General features: G+C 43.2%; 1 pseudogene; it reads left to right on the top strand.

Moving 5' to 3' along the window:
* The window catches only part of LOC104852983, a 13,063-nt pseudogene extending 919 nt beyond the window's left edge, over positions 1-12,144 (top strand).
* The last annotated feature ends 8,906 nt before the right edge of the window (positions 12,145-21,050 follow it).

Genomic DNA, 21,050 nt, shown 5'->3' with positions numbered 1-21,050 from the left:
TGTCTTCTATGTGTAGCTTGCTCTTGGTCTTTGTGTCATCTCAGAATCCTACTTTCCCACTCTATTAGTGATGAGAACTTGCTATCTATTTGGAACAGGACCCCAAGGCTTTTGGTACTGGTCTATGTGAATGGTTATGACCCTAGTTAATCACAGTGTGGTAACACAGCACTGAAAACCTGAGGATAGCAGTTAAGGCATCCTGAGTATAACAGATAAAGTAGTGGAATTGGCAATAGCAATATCATCTTGCATATCCTAGAAACTGACAAAATGTAGAATCTGTTATTTTGTCATCTCTAATTACAGGAAGAACATCTACAGTTCTATAACAAAAATGAACACAATCCAGGAACTTGTATGCAGTGAGTTTCACCTTGATGGAGCAATTTTATCTTGTGTATATTTCATTATTGAAGAATGATAAGGGAAAAGCACAGTGATAACTGAAGAGAAATAGAATAGAAGCAAGACTGAAAGACAAAGATGATCACCCAAGCTGTTGGAACCTGGAAAAGAAGACAGAGAAAATGAATGAAGGAGAAAGGAAAATAATATCAAAGTGAACCAGAAAGACTAGCACCAATGTTCATTCACAAAAAAATATAAAAAGGAAATCAAGAGAGGATGTAAAGTAAATAGAGAAACAGGATGGACAAGAGAAATAAAACAATAATATGGAAAACTTAAACCTCCAAAATAAAAAACTGATAGTAAAGGAAAAATGAAAAAAACTTAATAAGTGAAGAAAGAGAAAAAACTTTCACTGATGCCCGCAGTTCTGTTGTGGTGTCCACCTTAGGGCCCAAATATTTCTGGGCCACACCACTAAGTCTGCAGCAGGATTAGTGCTGGGTGTGGTGTTAACTTCACCTCCGGATGTAGGGGCTCGGCCCAGAGTCTTCAGTCAGCTGCCTTCTGGATGACCAGCCCATTCTCCTTTCCTGTGTGTCTCTGCATTGCTCCCCCAGGTGCTGTGGTGCTCTCAGATGGCTGTTCCCAACCCTGAGTGCAGTTGGCTCCTTCTGAACCTTGCACAGCCTTCTCTGTTTCACCCCACTCAGTCCTCTCAGGCCCTCCTTGTAGGGCAGGGGAGCCATGACCTGGCCGTCCTTGCTGCATTACTACCCAAGGTCACTTGTACCACAGGTTGTACAGTAGGGGAAGTGTAGAATTCCCACTCCCCATCATGCCACTGGTGGAGGATGCTTGCAGTGTTGCAGAGCAGGAGGACTTTTCCTGTCTTTGGTAGTTAGGGCTAGGATGCTTCTGGCAGCCACAGGAGTGGAGTCTGGGGCATTCCAGGGCTTATCCCTCAGCTGAACTTCCGCACTATGCTGTCCAATCTTGGGCACTTCACTGTGACTGGGTGATCCTCCCCTCCCTCCACTCAGGCAGTTAGGGCTGAGGCAAATCTGGGGCACTTCAGCAGCCAGTTTGAGCCCCGAGCCCTTTCACATAAAATGCAAATCCACCTCCCTATTGCTGCTCCACATGACTGTGAGCCAGGGCACAGCTTCACCTCACTCATCCACTGACTCTGGAAGACAGCTTGGCCCAGGTCAGGGTTCCATTTCTCAGGGAGGAGCAGAGTTGGTTTTGCTGCCTGCCCACTTCCAGTGCACTGTGCTATCTCTATTCTGTGGTGCTGAGATATGTGTTCTGCAGGAATAAGTCCTAGTATTTCTCCTCTGTCACTTGTCTCACGGTTATCATGTCACCTCCACTCACTTTGGTTCCTCTCCAGACTGCTGTTTTCCAGACACTTAGCACTTTGTTCTGGAGAAACTGAGTTGCTGGCACTCACCACTCTGTGATTTTCTCCTACAGTTGTAAATTCATATAATACATAAAATCATTTTTATATGACTAAATTTTCCCCTCTAATAAGCCCTAAGTGATACTGCTAAGTCCCAGTCTATGCTTTAGCATAGCGTCATAGTGTTGCCTGAGCCCCAGGCTGTGCACCTGCCAGAATTGCATGTAGATGTTCCCCACTGCATCATGCACTATATCTGGGATATTTCAGAGCTGTTGAATCCAGGCTGTGTGATGCTGCACTTAAGGATGTCTGGTGCTAAATGAGTGCACTGACTGGAATTAGCATAGTTCTTGGCATCAAGGTGTTTACTAAAATCAGAAGCCTCACCCTGGGTGTGAGTGGCAATACCCCAAATGTTTTAGCCTCCATGGGATGGAAAAAAATAGGTATACAGCCAGAGGCCATGCAAATAGGGCTTCTGTCTGCTGATAAAAGTAGCCCAGCCGTGACCCTTCAGCTCTGCAGAGGAGCCCACCCGTGGTGCCCAACTGTTTCCCCTCAGTGATCAAGACTGAGCACAGAGCTTTCACCATGGACCTTGTGCTGGGCTGGGTTTTCCTGGTTGCTCTTTTAAAAGGTAATTAATGAAGAAATAGAGATACTTAGTGTGTGTGTGTGGACCGGAGTGCGACAAACAGTGGTCATGTGTGACATTCACCTGAGCAGGATGTTTATCTGTTTGCAGATGTGCAGTGTGAGGTGCAGCTGGTGGAGTCTGGAGGAGGCTCGGTGCAGCCTGGGGGTCCCTGAAACTCTCCTGTGTGACGTCGGGATTCACCTTCAGCAATTAGTACATGCACTGGGTCCGCCAGGCTCCTGGAAAGGGCCCAGAATGGGTTGCTGTTAGTAGAAAGAAGGCTAATAGTTATACAACAGACTATGCTACATCTGTGAAAGGCAGATTCACCATCTCCAGGGATGACTCCACAAGCACAGTGCATCTGCAGATGAACAGCCTGAAAGTTGACACAGCCATGTACTACTGTGCTAGAGACACATTCAGGAGACCTCAGTGTGAGCCCAGATGCAAACCTCCCTGATGTGGTGCTCAGGACCAGCAGGGGTCGCACAGGTCACACACAGCTCAGTGTCAGCCCAGGACAGTTGCAGAAGGTGGCCCAGTGTGATTTCCTGTCAGGATCTGAAGCTTCCTGTTCATGTGATATATTCCCCAGGAGATTCTGCATTCACAACTATAAATTTTCATGTTCCTGAATTAAATTTGATTCCATAGTGCATTAGCTATTTTTCTTTTGATGCTGAGACCAAATACTAAACAGCCAAAGTTAAAGGGGAAGAATTCTGTGCCTTACAGTTGGTACAGGTTTCAGTCCCTAACTGGCTGTCTCCAGTGGAGAATGGCACTGGGACAATATTTTATGGTGAAGGAAGCCGACTAACAGCATCTTTCTGCCCCCTTTATTGCATTCACAACTATAAATTTTCATGTTCCTGAATTAAATTTGATTCCATAGTGCATTAGCTATTTTTCTTTTGATGCTGAGACCAAATACTAAACAGCCAAAGTTAAAGGGGAAGAATTCTGTGCCTTACAGTTGGTACAGGTTTCAGTCCCTAACTGGCTGTCTCCAGTGGAGAATGGCACTGGGACAATATTTTATGGTGAAGGAAGCCGACTAACAGCATCTTTCTGCCCCCTTTATCCCATCCCATCCCAGACTACCAGATTAGGACAGTGCTTGAAAATCACTCACATGTAGTGGTTTAGTAATCAGCACCCTTTATCCCATCACCACACACTCCAGATTCAGCCATCTCTGAAGAAGAAAGCCCCTCCACATCAAGATGAGGCTTTGTGGGGACCCCTAAACACAAGCTGTAATAAATAGTGAGAACAAATGTGTCCACATAGCAAACATGTTTAAATGTCCTTCTGAAGGCAAAATGACTTTTTGTGGTGACCAGAACCAGATCCTGAGGGCACACAGTCAACATGTCGTAGATTTTTTTGATGAAAAACATACTTCAGTGATATTCTGTGTTCACTACCAATCCTTATTTTTATTCTCCTTTTCTTTTTATCATTATCTGTTTCCTTGATATGGAAGACAATAGAACTAAGTAGATCCTTGCCTGATGACTATGCAAAAACCTGACCTACTGAGGTAACGTTGATGTGGCTGTGACCCAGAACATGGTGCAATCATCACCATCCTTTGCAGAATCCCTCAGAGCACAAGTTCCATGATGGACTCGACCTGCAGCATCCTCTTCCTGATGGCCGCTGCTACAGGTAAGGGAATCCTCTCTCAGGGTTGAAGAGGGGTCTAGAGCTCGTCCCAGGTCATTGCTTTGGCGCCTTCTCCTCGCCACAGGTGTCCATACCCAGAGGAAGCTGCTGCATCCTGGGGCTGAGATAAGCACACCTCAGGCATCAGAAAAAAATCTGCTGCAAGGCTCTGGCTACACTTTCACCAGCTACTTCATGAACTGGGTGAGACCACGCCCTGGACGGGGTTGGAGTGGTTGTCATGGAACCACTTTGGTGATTGTGACACTAAGTGCACTCACAAGTTCCAGGGATGGGTCAGCCTCAATGAAGACCCCTCCTCCAGCACAGCCTAAATGCAGCTGAACAATCTGAAGTCTGAGGACACAGCCAGGTATTACTGTGCAAGACAGAGAGCTCTGACCCTCATCCTGAGTGTGTTAGCACCCCAGGGAGGACCAGCTGCCCTGGGGCTGACACAATAGTGAGGATGAGGCTGAAGACTTGCTCAGAAAACTGAGTGATGTAACTGATGATAGGTGTAATAGAAACAAGTATGCATCCTAGTTTTATTTTAAAATATCCACGTAGCAGTCACCCTACATACAAGATACAGAGGAGAGAAGTCTTCCATGTGAGGTTTTCATAAGCAGCATTTAGAAATCATTTGTGTTGACACATATTTAAAATCTTTTGTATAATCAGCTGCAAGTAAAGTTCATCATGTGAGAATGCTATGTTTAATTTCTAACAAATGACCTAACAAATCTCTCCTGGAATGTCTCTGTCATTTCTTTTCAGCAAAATTTAGCTGTAGTTCAGGTTTATGTTCACAGTAAAATACAGAATAATATATAGAGACTTCCTGCGAACCTCTTGCCCTAGAAAGCATAACATACCCATCCCCAGCACCAGGCCCTCCTGTTGTTCGGTATTCTGCAGAGTGAACACCTGTGATGCATCAACTCCCAGAATCATGGCTCTCACCTGAGTTCACTTCTGGGGTGTGAGTTCTGTGGGTTTGGACAAATGCTTTAAGACACGGCTCCACCATGGGTGTCTGAGTGTCCAGTTCTCTAAGGTGTGGGACTGATGGACCCTGAGCACAAGGTTCCGTGCAGAAAGTCGAGGGATGGAGTCTCCAACAGGAGTCTGCAAAGCTGAGCGGCTTGGGGAGTCCAGGTGGCAGGGCTGGGTCTGTGCTCCTCTCTAAGAAATGTTTGTCCTCCTCTGTAGCAAAGTGCCTGCTCCTCATCGACTCAGTCCTGATTTTTCCATCCAGGCTTCTCCAGACTTCCTAGCTGTGCTATAAGCGATCTTCACCCTGTGGGGAGAGCTGGAGGGGCTGAAACTGGGAAGCCTCCTTTTTCCATCCAGGCTTCTCCAGACTTCCTAGCTGTGCTATAAGCGATCTTCACCCTGTGGGGAGAGCTGGAGGGGCTGAAACTGGTGGAAGCCTCCTCATGGGCTGTATGAGAACATAGGTTTCAGCCTAGTGGAGTGAGCCCCTGGGATCCTTCTGTACCATTGCTATCTTCACCTCCATAAGCCGCTCCCAAAATGCAGGAATTATTTGCGCTCTTATCTACAGGGTCCCTGTCCTGCTGCTCTTACCTTCCTCAGGACTTGTTTTGGCCAATGTTTTTCTCTTACATTTTGTAAATAATGGGTACGTCATGGTTGTGTAAATATATTTTTTGTAAAAGACGCATTTCAATTTTGTCATGAGCCCTGGACAAGTGTTGTCATTTTTATTTTTATTCCATTTTGATAGTTTTATATTTGGTTCTGTGTGAAAAGTTCTTGGGAATTTTCATTACATGTTCTTTAAAAATTAAGGAGAAGTCACATTTATTTTCTGAGTCTGTGGCTTGTCTTTTATTACATTCATGGTATTTTTTTTTAAATAAAGGCAAATTATTGTTGCAGTAATATTTTTATTTTGCAGATATGAACAGATATTTAGTAAGTTATGCCTAATGTTTAATGTTTAGAATGACACATAAAAGGGTGACATAAATTTTTTTTCTTCAAATTCTTTTTCCCTAGATTTTTCTCGTTAACATATATGAATTTGATATAAAATTCAAACAATTGCAACCATCCCCAGAAATGTGTGAATGATGAATTTTCAATTTGTATTTCATTGATGGTTATGGATGCTGTGAACCTTCTCATGTAGCTGTTCCCCATTCCTATGCCTCTGCAGAGAAACATCTGTCAAATTTTTGGCGGTTTTCAAAAGGAATCATTTGTTTATTCATTCGTTGAAGCCAAAGTGTGAGATTTTCTTTTATTTTAGATGTTGAAATTTTATTATATAACTGAGATGTAAATATTCTCTCACTTTCACAGGTAGCCTTATGATGTTGTTGCTTATTTCCTTTTCAAAAAAAAGTTTATATTATATGTACTCTGATTTTCTGTTTCTGATTTTGTTGCCTCCACTGTTTAAATTTAAAATTCATGGAAAGGTAAGGAGAAAAAATGAGAATCAAGACTTGCCATGTAAAGGTACATGATCCCAACAATGAATGTAACTGTACTGTATCCCTAAAATGTACCAATAAACTCAATAAAATTAAAAAAAAATTCATGGAAAGAATCAATGTAAATGAGATTTTCCCAGTTTCTTTTAGAAATGTTACAGTATTTTGGCATATTTTGATTCATTCATTCTTATGTGTTTTTTATAATGTATGCCATAGGTTCAGCTATCATTCATTTGCTTGTAGATATCCAGTTACAGCAAAACCATTTATAAAAGTGAGTTCTCTTTTCCTATCTTTACTCTTACTTTTCTATTGAATTTGTCCTTGTGAATGCAGAATCATTTAGTGCTCTCTGTGCTGTTTCACAATGGTTTTAATCAATAGAATTCTGTAAACTATGTAGAATATTTCTCTTTTTTTCTGCCTGTGTGTGTCTGTCTGTGTTTGTGTCTCTTCTGCACACACACATATATGCACAGTTTGGTGCAGTTCAGTTAATTAGTGTGAATGTATATATAAGATACAATATTGCGATTTTACATTATTCATTTTAAGAGATTTGTCATAATTCTGTTTCGGTAACCTTTCTTTTATTTACTTCATTTATTGTGCGAAACTCTCAGCCAAGTATGTCTGTATAGTACATCACATCACACTACTGATCACAGTTTTCTGTGAAATAGGGGTGTTATGATCACACAGGGAGGACTGGTGATTCTGACCCCCATGGGTGTAAGGCTGATGAAAGCGGAGCTGAGGTGTGGTCCTCACTTAGACACTGACATCCCTCGGAGGTGATCCAACTCATGATTTCCTGTTACCCTAGAAAGCCAACACTGGCTCCATCCCCTTACCCTGCTCTGCATCTGTTTCTAATAAGCATTATACCTCAGTTGGCTTGTGTTTAAGGGATGAAAGTTTCTATATTAAGAAATAAAACAAAAGATGAGAAATCTTAATATAGATGACAGTTATGAATGGATCACTGAGTGAAATTTTCATAAAAGCAGTACCATAGCCCTCAAATTTCTTGATAAATGTGACAATTTTTTAATTATAGAGTTTATTTTATTCTCCCTACCATGCTATGACATCATTCAATAACTGCAGTAGTATATTTTAAGTGTTAACATAATAACATATTATTTGTCATATTAATAGACCTGATTACATTCATAAGTAGTATTGCCTTGGTTCCCGTTATTCATTAGCAGAAAAATGTGGGTTTACCTCCAATAACTTTATGATGATCTCTCGCTGTTTCATGATCTGTTGAAATTATCAGGTGAAACAGATGAGGTAAAGGAACTCCATTGGAAACAAAGTCCACAGAAACATCAGATTTAGAACTGAGCAGTCGTAGGCTGCCTTCAAGACAGAGTTCTGGTCCATAGTGCCTGGGTCAGCCTCCTGTCTACAGCACTTATTCCTCAATGGTCTCGGGATATCCGATAAATTCACTTTCCACAATGTGCTACTGAGGTGTAATAACATTGCTAAAACAGCAACTGTGCGGTAGAAATGCTGCAGAACACACATGGTGTGACTCAGTAAACAAGAGTGGAGTGTGATCCACGGTTACAGCTGCGGACTGAACAGCATTGCTGGTGATCCTGTTCTTGGTGACTCTGGACTTGATGAGGAAGCCCAGAAGAGGGCGGCACTGCAAAGTTCAGAAGAGGAAGGAGGGCCCAATGTTGGCTTCTACCTGTAGCTGACCTACTGTGAGGCTCAACTTTCCCCTGCCTGCTGGACCACGGTGGAGAGCTCTGCTCATGTCCAGGACCTGATTGACATTCTGCTGTACCAAATGAGTCAGAAGGACTCTATTGTTCAAAACAACTATTTCTGTTGAATTTTCACATGAACATATTGGCTGGTGAAGGAGGTTTCATACTCTAGATTTTGTTTTGCTGTTTCTGACTCCAGTGGGGATTAAGATTTTCGTTTTTTATACAGATAATTAAAGTGTCCATTGACATGTACAGAGAACTAACGTATTTTATGAAAATATTGTCTTGTAGATGAAAAAGCATATACAGTGTTCTGTTTAATGCTCATCCTTGTAAAAAAGAATAGTAGAGCCAGCAGACATTGTCAACAAATTAATTGGCAGCAGACTTAGGAAATGAATGGGTGTTGTTCAGATGGGGAGGGGAGGAGGGCGTGAAGGGAGGGCAGAGGTGATGGGAAAAAATGAGAATCAAGACTTGCCATGTAGAGGTACAAGATCCCAACAATGAATGTAACTGTACTGTATCCCTAAAATGTACCAACAAACTCAATTAAAGCTGAAAAAAAAATAAATAAAAAAACTAAAGAGCAGGTAATGTCTTTTGCATGATTACCTGGATTTAATATGATATCACAGTCTCAGTTTTACTCATAAGCCAAATTTTCTGCACTGAGCAGAGTCTGCTACCTCAGTCAGTATTTTTTGCTTGGCCACTCCCTCACCGCCCCCCTCCATTCACTACCACTGCCTGCCCTGCTCAGCTTCTTAGGGTTTTGGTTTCCTCCCAAACCAGCTGCTCCAGCCACATCTCCCACCTTCTGTTAGTGAGCATTATTTTGAACATAGTCCAGGTAGCTTCACGGGATATGGATCAATATGGAAGAGATTCAATTAAACGTGTTCTCAGGAGCACCCATAAGGGACATTAGGGCAGTAAGTCAGGGGCAGAGAGGGACCAGGACATGGCAACATTTCTGAACATCTGCACAGAGCAGCCAGATTCTGCTCCCAGAAGAGCTGCAGAAGAGAACAAGACTTGGAGTTTCATCCCTGAGATTCCACCCAGTCACCCTCAAAGGTATGGACAGATGCTTCCTTACACAGAGGATGGACTCCAGTCCTCCTGGCTCCCCAGGACATGTAGGGAGGCTTTCTCAGCCCAAGTGTATTTGCCAAAGGATCCACTGTGATCTGCACACAAAAGAAAACATGCGGACCCCATAGGGGTCCAAGTACTTTACCAAGGAATACAAGGTCCTCTACCATGTCCCCTGAGTTCTGAGCAGGTAGAACACTGTGTACAGTGTCCTGAAAAGGATGATTATAGGTCCCCATAGAGACAACTCACTATTGCAAAAATTCTGACTTGAAGCCTAGCAATGGCCAAAATTCATAAAGAGGAATATGTTAGAGTGAGTTTTTATATATGTAAGCTGTCCTTCAGTATTTCATTGAAAATCCGAGATACATTTAGGGCTAGTAAAGAAAGGTAAATGTGTCCCACCATGCAAAGGATTTTTCTTGGCAATGGAACATGGTTAACAATTAAATGAGATCACTATTTTTTTTTCTTTTAGGTACTGGGGATTGAACTCATGTCCTTGTGCTTGTGAAGCAGGCAACAGAACCAATGAGTGAAATCCTTGGCCCTAAAGGAGATTAGTATTAATAAATCAATATTATTTTTGTTATTCCTGAGAGAAAGAACAGAGGATTTTCAGGTCTGACCCTAAAGATGTTCCAGAAATTTTAAATTAATCCATACCAGTGTGAGGAAGCTACAGAAGAGGGCAAAGGTGATAAACAGGATTAAATTCCCAAGACCAGAACAGCTAAACAATTGGTGTGTGTAGTGTCCTGCAAAGCTGAAAGCCAGAAAGGTTCACAGTTTCACGTGGTGCAACAGTTGAGCCCTTTTCGTGGGTGGAGAAGCTGTAGCACACGTGGTACAGAGCACATGAAGCCCTTTCTGTAGGTGTGGGCACCAAGTGGCCCCAGAAAGCCAAGACCCCAGCCAGCCCCAGCAGCTGAGCAAGCAGTTTCAATTGCAGTGGTGGTGCTTTGCATTAAAGAAGTAGGTTTGGGCTGCATGTTAGACGTGTTTGTACTTTGCTTACTCAAATGAGCTACATCACATGGTATTTAAACTCATGGGCCTGGTTTATTTCACTTAACTTTATTTCTGAGTTGCATCCAAGTCCATACTATAGTATCAAATTTGTCATTTTTTATAGCCAAGTAGTATTCCATTATATATAGAGAGATATCATAGTTGCTTTATCCAGGAATGTGTTGATGGGTATACAGGTTGCTTCCAGGACTTATCTATGATAAATTATGCTGCTACAAACATTGCTATGTATGAATTGCTGTAGTGTGATGACTTCTTTTGAAGATCTAAGTACAGTGGAAATTAGTATGGAGATTCCTGAAAAGAAATAATTGACATTCTATTCTTTTCTCTTAAGTATCTTCCCAAAGGATTTAAAGATATCTTACCACAGTGACAATATATACCATAAGATGTTAGGGCTGGGGATTTAGGTCAGCGGTTTGGTGGCCTGCCTTGCAAGCACAAGGACCTGAGATAGATCCCTGGTACCACACACACACACACACACACACACACACACACACACAGATGTATACTCTTGTTTATCAAAAGGGTCCAATAAAAAAAAAACCAGAATGACAGATCAATCTCTGTGATTCATATACATGAAACAATCCTCAACAAGACACTTACAAACAGAATGCAGACAAAGATCAACAAGATCATAAGCCCTGACAATGTCGGATTCGTTACAGTGATGCAGGAATAGTATGACACACATGACATGATGAATGTAATTCACTACATAAGTAGAAGCACAGGAAAAAGTCATATTATCATTTCAAAGATGCAGAGAAAGGTTTGATGAAATCCAGCATAAATTGATGACCAAAACACTAAGGAAACTAGGCATAGAGAGTCTTTCTTTTTATAGGGAGCTACTAAGGCCCAGTGCAGGCTGAAAGCCTGTCTCAGGTGATCTCACTGCATGGCACAGCACACAAATGCTGTCTGAGGACCTTTAGCAGGGCACTCAAATCCTGTCATCTCCGTATCCACTGTGCTGCCTGCAGGGAGGAGCTGAGATTTACTGGTGTCCCTTGTGCTATTCTGAAACACCCAGCACTATCTGCTCTCAGAATCATATGCATCTTTCTTTTGCACATAGAGAAATCCAGGGGCATTAACAGGCACAGGGAGCACGATGAACTGCATCCCCTCATATAAGAAGAAACTTCCTCCATATGCAAATCCATCTACCTGTTCTGCAGTCAAATTCCCCTCTCAAGCTGTGGAGCTCGGTGCTCTTTCCTCAGAGAGGGCTGAGGTGTCTGGGGAAGGTTGGCTGTGGTCCAGAAGATGACGCTGTTGGGTCTTCTCCTGTGTCTGGTGACAGCTCTCCAAGGTGAGTATCCCAGACTTTAGACACAGGGCACATGGGGAGTTTGTCACTGCAGGTAACTGACAAGGACTGAATGTGTTTCCACAGGTGTCCTGTCTCAGGTGCAGCTGCAGGAGTCGGGGCCTGGCCTGTTGAAGCCCTCAGAGACTCTGTCCCTCACCTGCAAGGTCACTGGATTCTCCATCACAACCAGTGGTTACTGGTGGAGCTGGATCCGTCAGCCCCCAGGAAAGAGCCTGGAGTGGATGGGGCACATAAGTTACAGTGGTAGCACTGCCTACAGCCCGTCCCTCCAGAGCCGCATCTCCATCTCCAGAGACACGGGCAAGAATGAGTTCTCTCTGCAGCTGAACTCTGTTACCGCGGAGGACACAGCCGTGTATTACTGTGCAAGATACACAGTGATCTGATACAAATGGGAGCCCAGGCAGAAACCACCCTGCAGGGAAACACAGGAGCACCAGGGGGCGCTCGGCACACACTGATGTAGGGAGTCAGTTTCCCAGCAGATGTGGAGAAAGGCATGGAGGGTTTTTTCTACAGGTGATCAACATCTCAATCTGTAGCCCAGGTACAGGGATTCCAGGATCTTTTGTCTCTGATCCTACAATATTGTGCTTTCATGGAATCAGGCTTTTGTACCTCATGTCCTCCCCTTTAAAGGAATCTGAAATAACAGATTAAAGAAACATTGAGATACATTCAATAACATATTTCATATTGGACATTTGACTTTTTATTTTCATTGACCAGAACCATCTTTATTTTTATTGTTTTCTTATAAAAAATGCAATGAAGGGAACGCACTGGGCAAAATCCTTTGAGCTCATGTATCATGGCGTATAATCCTCAAAATGTACAGGTAACTTTGATTTATACGAGGAAGCTCAGCACCTATTGTGCGCAGGCCCTGCGTCATGACATGACCGGGCTGCAGCAGAGGCTCCCTGGCTGGGCCCAGGGTCTCCTCTCCGGTGGACACATCCACTCCTAGGCCCTGCTCTCCTCTGCTCCTGAGCCCCAGTGCCCGTCTGAACACCGTTCGCTGACAGCACAGCTCTCACTCTCCTGTGTCGCTGCTATTTTAATGCTGAGAAGGTAAAGGAGTTTGTACAGGCGAGAAACCTGTGATTTCTACAAAATTATTGAGCGCACCCTGCTGTGTGCTGTGGGTGTCATTACGGCCCATCTCCACAGAACAGCATTTGCCATTAAACAGACTCCAACCTCTGGGAGCAGAGGGCCTCCCAGCCTTGGGATGTGAGAGTGCAGTTTCTTCCAGTCAGAGTCACAAATTGGAGCTGCTGCAGAGAGGAATGGCTGTGTTTGTTTCAGGTTTAGATGCGAGAAGGTTGGCATGGAAACATCGACCAATCATCTCTTTGAAGGTCAGCCTTCTGTTAATGGATAGATTGGCAGTCAGACTTCACATGGGACTGGAGGACACAACTATGCAAACTGTGCTATACAATCTGAATGTGGTAATATTGAAATCATGATCAATAATAATTAACAGGCCCTGGCAAAGGAAGCCTGTCCTGGGCGTTCTCTAGGTACATGGAATCCGGGTAGAGGATCTTACTAAACTCAAGAACTCCTGTGTAAACTTAGTGCCCTCTCTGTGCAGATGTGAGCCGATGATGAGAACTGAGCCCTTCCTGCAGGAATGAGGCTGCTGTCCCCAGACTGAATGGGTAGTGGCAGCTTATGGGTGTCAAATCGAGCCCCCAGGTGAGCTGATCCACTGGTGACATGGGATCTGCTGATGTGACTTCAATCATGAAGATGCCTGTAAGAGGCGTCTCTCCTCTCCGCTCACACTGTTCATCTCTACTTGCTCATGCCAACCTGGCGCTACTGCCAGAAGCACTGCATGAGCCCAGTGTGCAAACCGCCCACAGAACCCAGTGACGAGCTCAGAGGCCAAGGAGCACGATGACTCAGAAGCAGGGCACCTTTGGGGACAGGAGTGGGCACTCAAGGGCTCCAGGTTACTAAGGCTTCAATGGCATCAGAGAGACAAAGGATAAGGGAAGAATAATGAGTCTCTGCTGATGTATAATTGTATGAACTGAGGAAACCCTGCGGGACATACTCTGCAGATGACTTAGGAAACCTTGAAGTGTGAAGGGCCTATTCATTGTTAAATTAAACTTCCTAAAGATATCACTGATTACCTTTATTCTTGTAATTAATGTAGCTTTAGTGAGAAGTACAAACATGACTAGTGAGCATTTTAAAGTAACTTACAAATGTTCAGACAGGTGTCTTTCAAATGTCAAATTGTTACCAACGTCATCTAAGAATAAATAAACTAGTTTTAGCCAGGGATTTAGCTCAGTGGACCCACCACCTGCCTCACAAGCACAAGGTCCCAAGTTCAATCCCAGGTACCAAAACAAAACAAAACAAAACTAATTTTATCACCATGAGGTGGAGTTGTCTCATGCAGAAGTAAATGTTTGTGTTCAGGAAATGAAGTCCTCCTGTTCATCTCCACAGAGTGTGGGAACACACAGCTGACTCTGCAGGGCCACCGCAGGAGACCCAGGTCCCCGTCTCTGCCCAGGCCCATGTGGAGACCTGCACTGAGGGGAGGAGGGCAGAGAGGCAGCCAGCTGAACTCAGAGTTGAGTCTGGGGCCTCAAGGGTCTTTTGGATAAGTGGCCTTGTGAGACTTGTGTCTGAACTTCCACAATGGGATTTGTATATTTGGGTTTTTGGAAGTACATTGCTACTATTTTCCCTATAATTTCTATATTTTGTCTCCCTGACTCTTTCTGTCCGTGTTTGTCTCTCCCTGACATCTAGACATGCATAGATTTTGATGTATATATCAGTATTAGTGTATAAAACATCTAATTGAAGGTAAAATACTCAAGTTTTCCAATATCTAATTCAATCTGTGCAGGGATTTGTGATGCACTTATCCTCATAGACAGCTTTGACATAAGTATTTAGTAAGTACAAGGAGTGCACATCTGACTCTGCACATTCATGGGATCCTGAAGCCAGAGCTAAGGTGATGTCCTGAGACAGAGGCCATTGTCCCTCATGAGTGACCTTGGACCAGGCTCTCCTACACTTCCTGGAAGCAATGGCACCTTCACAATCTCACCTTGCTCCATACCTTACCTACAAGCAGCATCCACACTAAAGTATCTCTAGTTTCCTTAGCTACATCATAGAACTATATTTGCACCCAGAAATCTGAAGAGAGAGGAAGTCGAGAAGCACAGATGGCAGCTGCTTCCCTAGCACAGATGGTCCTGGGTCCCATGCTGGAGGGAACAGTGCCGGGAGATGACGGATGCCTGGAGGACAGGACAGGAGGAGGGTGTCAGGCAGAGCTCCTGGGACCACACGCTACTCTCCAAAATTCTCCAGGATCTCCAGGTGGGAACCCAGGTATCCCTCAAGGCTCTGAGAGGAGGAAGGAGCACAGACCACCCAGAGTTTTCTCCAGACAGGTACACAGGGAAGGACTTTCCCCATCTCTTATTCTACTCTGAGAACTGTCCTTTGTAGACCGACCATTCAGCCTTCCAAGGAAGGGTTAATATATACGTGCTTCAAAGCAGACTGTAGGAAGGATGACTGCATCATAAGGAGTCCACAGAATATGTGGATGGGCCTGCCAGGACCCAGCCTCAATGGTGTGTGGTTGTGTAAGTGTGTATGTGTGTTAATACTTGGGTGCACACTTTATAGATGGGCAGTTACGTGTTATAGCTAATGAAGCTATCACAGAAAAACAATATCTAAATATATATAGAAAGTGAGAAAGTGAATGACAGTTGAAAATGAGAGGTTCGCTAACAGGCATCCAAATGAACACTGGTCCAGTTTCCTGTCTGCAAATACTAGAAAATAACAAAGTCACACACGTTCTCACCACAGGAAGAGGGAAACATAAAACCATGAGGCGTGTCCCTTTCTGCCCAAGAGGTGGAACAGGAAGGAGTTTGTTCAGAACTTTGGAAAGCATAGACATAATACATAATGCATAATGCATAATTCATAATAAAGAGGGGGATTTTGTCCACATTAGTTAATACTGATACCATTAGACTCTGTGCCAAGCTGAATAGTCATTGTCTCTCCCCACCCATTTTACTCTGGGGCCCTAATGTATAAACTCACATTGACATGGGTCTGTTTTGCCCCTGGTCTCCTTGAAAGGAGGCCTAAGGCAGGAGGGGAGGAGGCCAAGCTCATGTGTGGCAGCCCAAGGTGTATATTGTGTGTTCGGGGGCACAGTACACATTTGTGCCTGAGCAGACCGGCAGTAGCTGCAGTGTTAGGACCTGGGCTTGATGTACAAGTGAGATGTAAGACGTGTGATGTATAATTCAATGTGATATTCGTATCTGTGAGTACAGGGCCCATATAAGGCCGTGGTACACATCTGCCTACTTAGGAGGCCATGACAAAAGGAGGGTTGGCACACAGGCCTAATATTCCCTCCTGGACACAGGGCTTTTGCATAGGGTGCCAGTGATGATGGCCTTCCTGCAATAAACTTATTCTCTGGGGTGTGCAGGAGGCCCTGGCTGGCCACCAGCTCCTGCCCTTCCTGGATCGTCTTCTTCACTTGAGCCCACATCATGGGTTTCTCCACCTGTGTGGTTCTCCATGCTGAGGGATTTCTTCCTGGGCCATGGAAGAGGAGGCTCGGGGCTGTGAGTGTTGTGGTGAAGGCTCCACAGTGGGATTGGAGTTGTCCTCCCTCCTCGGTCACACATTCCAGGATGGCAGCCTCAACCCGGTTCCATTATCTGCTTTTAAAATGAATTTGATTGGTACCTTGAAGGTGTGCAATTGGATGACATTCATGAATGGAACATTTTGTGTTTACATAATGCATCCTGTTTGCTATGTTTTCTCCATTTCCCTGCCCTCCCTTCAATCCTGCACCCCTCCAAATCTACAAAAACTTCATTTCCATTTTTCTTTTTACCATATTAATTCCATTGCCTTCTTTCTTTTCCCCTACCCCTTCCACACTTGTTTCCCCTTTGCACCTTTTCTTTCTATTTCACAGTATTTATTATGCCTTTGAATCCTCATTTATACTTTCAGTTTCTCACACTTGAGAAACTATTAGCTATTTACACATATGTGTACTATTTATTTCACTTAAGAATATGGCATCAATGAACATCCACTTAGCTATAAATATCTCTAGCTATTCCTTCTTTATGGCTGAATACTACTGTATTTATTTATTTTTAAAAAAAATTTTCCTTATGCAGTCTCGAGTTGATGGGCAATTGAGCTGCTCCTGTTTTAGCTATCAAATGGTGCCGCTATGAATATGGGTGCACATATATCATGGTTGTATAATTCTTCTAACTCTGTGGGGCAGGTACCCAGCATAAAACAACCTGGGTCAAATGGGACCTCCAATGCTACTAGTTTGAGGTATCTCCATACTGATTTCCACAGTGGTTGCACCAGCCTACACCTCCACCAGCAGAGGATCTGGGTTCCCCTTTCCTCACAGCCCCATAAGCATTTGTCATTGGTTAATTTCATGATAGCAGCCATTCTTTCTGGGGTGAGGTGGAAACTCAGTGTTGTTTCCATCTTCATCTATTGAACAAGCAGTGATATTGAACACTTTTTCATATGTTTATTTCCTATTTCTACTTCTTTATTTGAGAAACGTCTGTTCATTTCAGATGCCCATTTTTGGATTGGGTGTTTCAATTTGGGAGGTCTCTTTTTTTTAAGTTCTTTCTGTATTCTAGATAGTAAGTCTTTGTCTGAGAAACAGCTGGTAAAGGTTTTTCCTACATTGTGGGCTTTCTCTTCACGCTATGGGTTGTTTTTCCTGCTGTGTAGACGCTTTTTAGTAAGAAGACATCCCACTTGTTCCCTGTGCTACTTCATGGGTAACTGAGGTTATGTTCATAAAATCTTTTGCTACATCAGTGTTTTCAAGAGTTCTACCCAATTTCTCTTCCATGGGACTTAGAATTTCTGTTTTAGTATTTAGATCTTTAATCCATTTTTATTTTATTTTAGTACATGCTGAGAGATACAGATCTAGTTTTATTTTGTGGCAAGTTGAAATCCAGTTTTTCCATCACCATTTAGTAAAGAGTCTATCTGTCCTCCAATGAGGGTGTTTGTCTACTTTGTCAAAGATGAGGAGGCTGAGTGTGTCTGGAGTTGCTTCTGCACCTCCTAATCTGTTCCCCTGGTCCTCAGGTCTGGTTCATTACCAGTATCACTTTATTTTTATCCCCGTAGCTTTGCAGTATTGTTTCAATTTGGGAATTGGGATTCCCCCTACCTTGTCTTTAGTGCCTAGAATTGCTTTTGCTATTCCAGGTGTCTTCTTGTTCGAAATGAAGTTTTGGATTGTTTTCTCAAGGTCTGTGAAGTATCCTCTTGGGATTTCAATTGGGATGGCATTGAATGTATATAGCAGGGTTGGAAGTATGGCCATTTTCAATATGTTGATTCTTCCTACCCAGGAGCAAGTGATGCCTTTCCATTTTCTGGTAGCGTCTTCAACCTCTTTTTTTTTTTTTTTTTTAGCCTTTTGTAGCTTTCAGAATAGAGATTTTTTATTTCTTTCTTTGTTTTGAATCCTAGGTGTTTCATTTTTTTGGATGTTATTCTGAAAGAAGTTAGTTTAAAATGTCCTCTCTCAGTGAGATTGTTGTTCATGTATAGGAAAGCTAATGATTTTTTTTATCTCTGACCTTGTATTTATCTACTATATTGAATTTGGTTATTAAGTCTAGAAGCTCTCAGGGAAGTTCTTGGGTCTTCTATCTAGAGAATCAGATCATCCTCTTGCAGGTCTCCAGGTTGAAGCCACCACTGTGAAAGATCTTCATCTGCCTGACAATGGTGCTCTGGCCTGAGTTACCTGTGTCCAGCAGGAGCAGCTTGATCTCAGGATGCTGCAGCTGGCTCTCTGAGTGCTGGTGGTAGTCGATTCTTTTGGACCTGTGAGCCAACTCTTTCTCCTCTAAGTATTTCTGAAGTCCCATGGGCTTGCTGCAAAAGGCCCGGATGTAGCACGCAGGTAGGGGCCTCTTTCTGTCACCACTGAGCAGGGAAGGCTTCAATGAGGGAACTGTAAGTGGGGCCTAGGGCTCCAAGGAGACAACAATCAGCTGTCCTGGGAGCACTTGGTTGCCATGCCACCCTGTAGCCTGTGCCCCAGTCCCTTCTCTATCTGGCCTGGTGCTTTGTGCAGTCAGGTGGTGGCCACACCTACCACTCTAGTGACATTGCACCTCCCTTGTCAGCTGCATGGCCTGATTTGCTGTAGTCATTGTTGACCCTCAGTCATGGTGGGAAAGGTCTTTGATTGTGACTACCCAGGATGCTGCTCCCTACTGACTGGTTGCTGTGGCCATGTTGCTAAGCAGGGCTGGAAGGCCCTATGCTCCCTGTGGCCCCCTGCCTCATCCTCCCAGCTGCACAGAGCACATTGCCAGACCAACTGCTGCTGTGTAGATTTATTTTAATCATTACAAATTAGAGTTCTATATGTGTCAGTCATTTGTATGTGAAATTCTTTTTCCATGTTTGAGAAGTTTTCTGTCACTACTTCTGTGAACAGGTTTTTTATGCTATTGGTGCAGACTCCTGTTTTTCATGGATGCCATTCAATCTTACATTGTTTTTCTTTGCATCATCTTGCAGCTCTTGTTGGTTTTTTCCTATAGTCCCTTGTTATTCAAGAGATCTTTCTTTTTGCCATAGCTGTCCACAATGCTGTCTTCTAGATCTGATATTTTCTGTTCACTTTCATTCATGAGGTTTCACAAATGTTCAATTCAATCTTTCATTTCCTGCATGACTGCTTGAATCTGTTACATGGAGTACATTTCTTTCCTATGTTGAACATTCATGGTTTCCATCATTTTCCTAAGATCCTGTATTTTTCAAAAATCTGTATCTACTCTAGATTCGTGAAGCAAGTCCTTAAATTATTTATGATTTGCTTTTCTCTATAGAGTTATACATGTATTTTTCTTTTAGTTCTGTGAAAATCATTGCAGAAAGTTTAAGTGGGTGACATCTGATTTCCTCCATCTCATTGTCCTCATTTGTCTTGTGTGGGCTGGAGGTTGGGGATCCATTTTGTTTCTGTGGCTTGTGATTTTCTAGTATTTAAATTTTAATTTGTTTTCTGTGTTGTTCCTTGTATTTTTCTTATGTCAGGTAGCTGTGTCAGTGGGACTGAAGCTTCCCTAAGAAATGTCTGTTACTTAGAGATGTCTTCTATGTGTAGCTTGCTCTTGGTCTTTGTGTCATCTCAGAATCCTACTTTCCCACTCTCTTAGTCATGGGAAGTTGCTATCTATTTTACTGAGTAACCAGTTTTTTGGTACTAGGCTATGTGAATGGTTACAACCCTACACAATCACAGTGCTGTCACACAAGGCTGAACACCTGAGTATAACAGATAAGGCTTCCTGGCTAAAGTAGTAGAAATAGTAATAACAGTATCATCTTGCACATTCTAGAAACTGACAAACTGTGGAAACTCCTAATTTGGCATCTGTAATTAGAGAAACAAGATCTGTAGTTATATAACAACAATGAACATAAACCAGGAACTTATATGCAGTGAGTTTCACCTCGATAGAGTGATTTTATCTTGTATGTTAGGGGATTTCAGAACGATAAGGCTCATATCACAGTTATAACTGAAGATAAATAGAATGTTAGCAAGCCTGAATGAGAAAGGAAGATCACCCAAGCTTTTGGAAGCTGGACAAGAGGATAGGAGAGAAAGAAGGAAGGACAAAGCAAAATAATGTCAAAGTGAAGCAGAAAAGCTAGCAGTAATGTTCATTCATATGTAAATTTTTAAAACTTAAGAAAGACTGTGGAGAAAAGAGAGAAAAGGACAGCATACAGACAATAAAGAACATTGAAAACTTAATCACCTCCCAAAAAAATTCAAAAAAAAAAAGAGGAAAGTAAAATAACTTAATTAATGCAGAGAGAAAGAAAACAAATTCCTCTGATGTCCCTGTTCTATGGTAGTGTCCATGTTAGGGCCCAAATATTGCTGGGTGACCCCACTAACTCTGCTGTAGGATGAGTGCCATGTGTGGTGTTAACTTCACCTCCAGATGCACTGACTGGACTCAGAGTCATCAGGCAGCAGCTTTCTGGATGGCCAGCCCATTCTCCTTCCCCTGTATGTCTCTGTATTGCTCCTCTGGATGCTGTGGTGTTCTCAGATGGCTCTTCCCAAACCTGAGTGCAGCTGGCTCCTCCTGAACCTTGCCCGGCCTTTTCTGTTCCACACCACTCAATCCTCTCATGCACTTTT

Source organism: Fukomys damarensis, unplaced genomic scaffold, assembly GCF_012274545.1.
Source record: "Fukomys damarensis isolate Sample0158 unplaced genomic scaffold, DMR_v1.0_HiC HiC_scaffold_25, whole genome shotgun sequence".
NCBI lineage: Eukaryota > Metazoa > Chordata > Mammalia > Rodentia > Bathyergidae > Fukomys > Fukomys damarensis.
The sequence above is the reverse complement of the archived record's forward strand: the minus strand, read 5'-3'. Positions and strand labels throughout refer to the sequence as shown.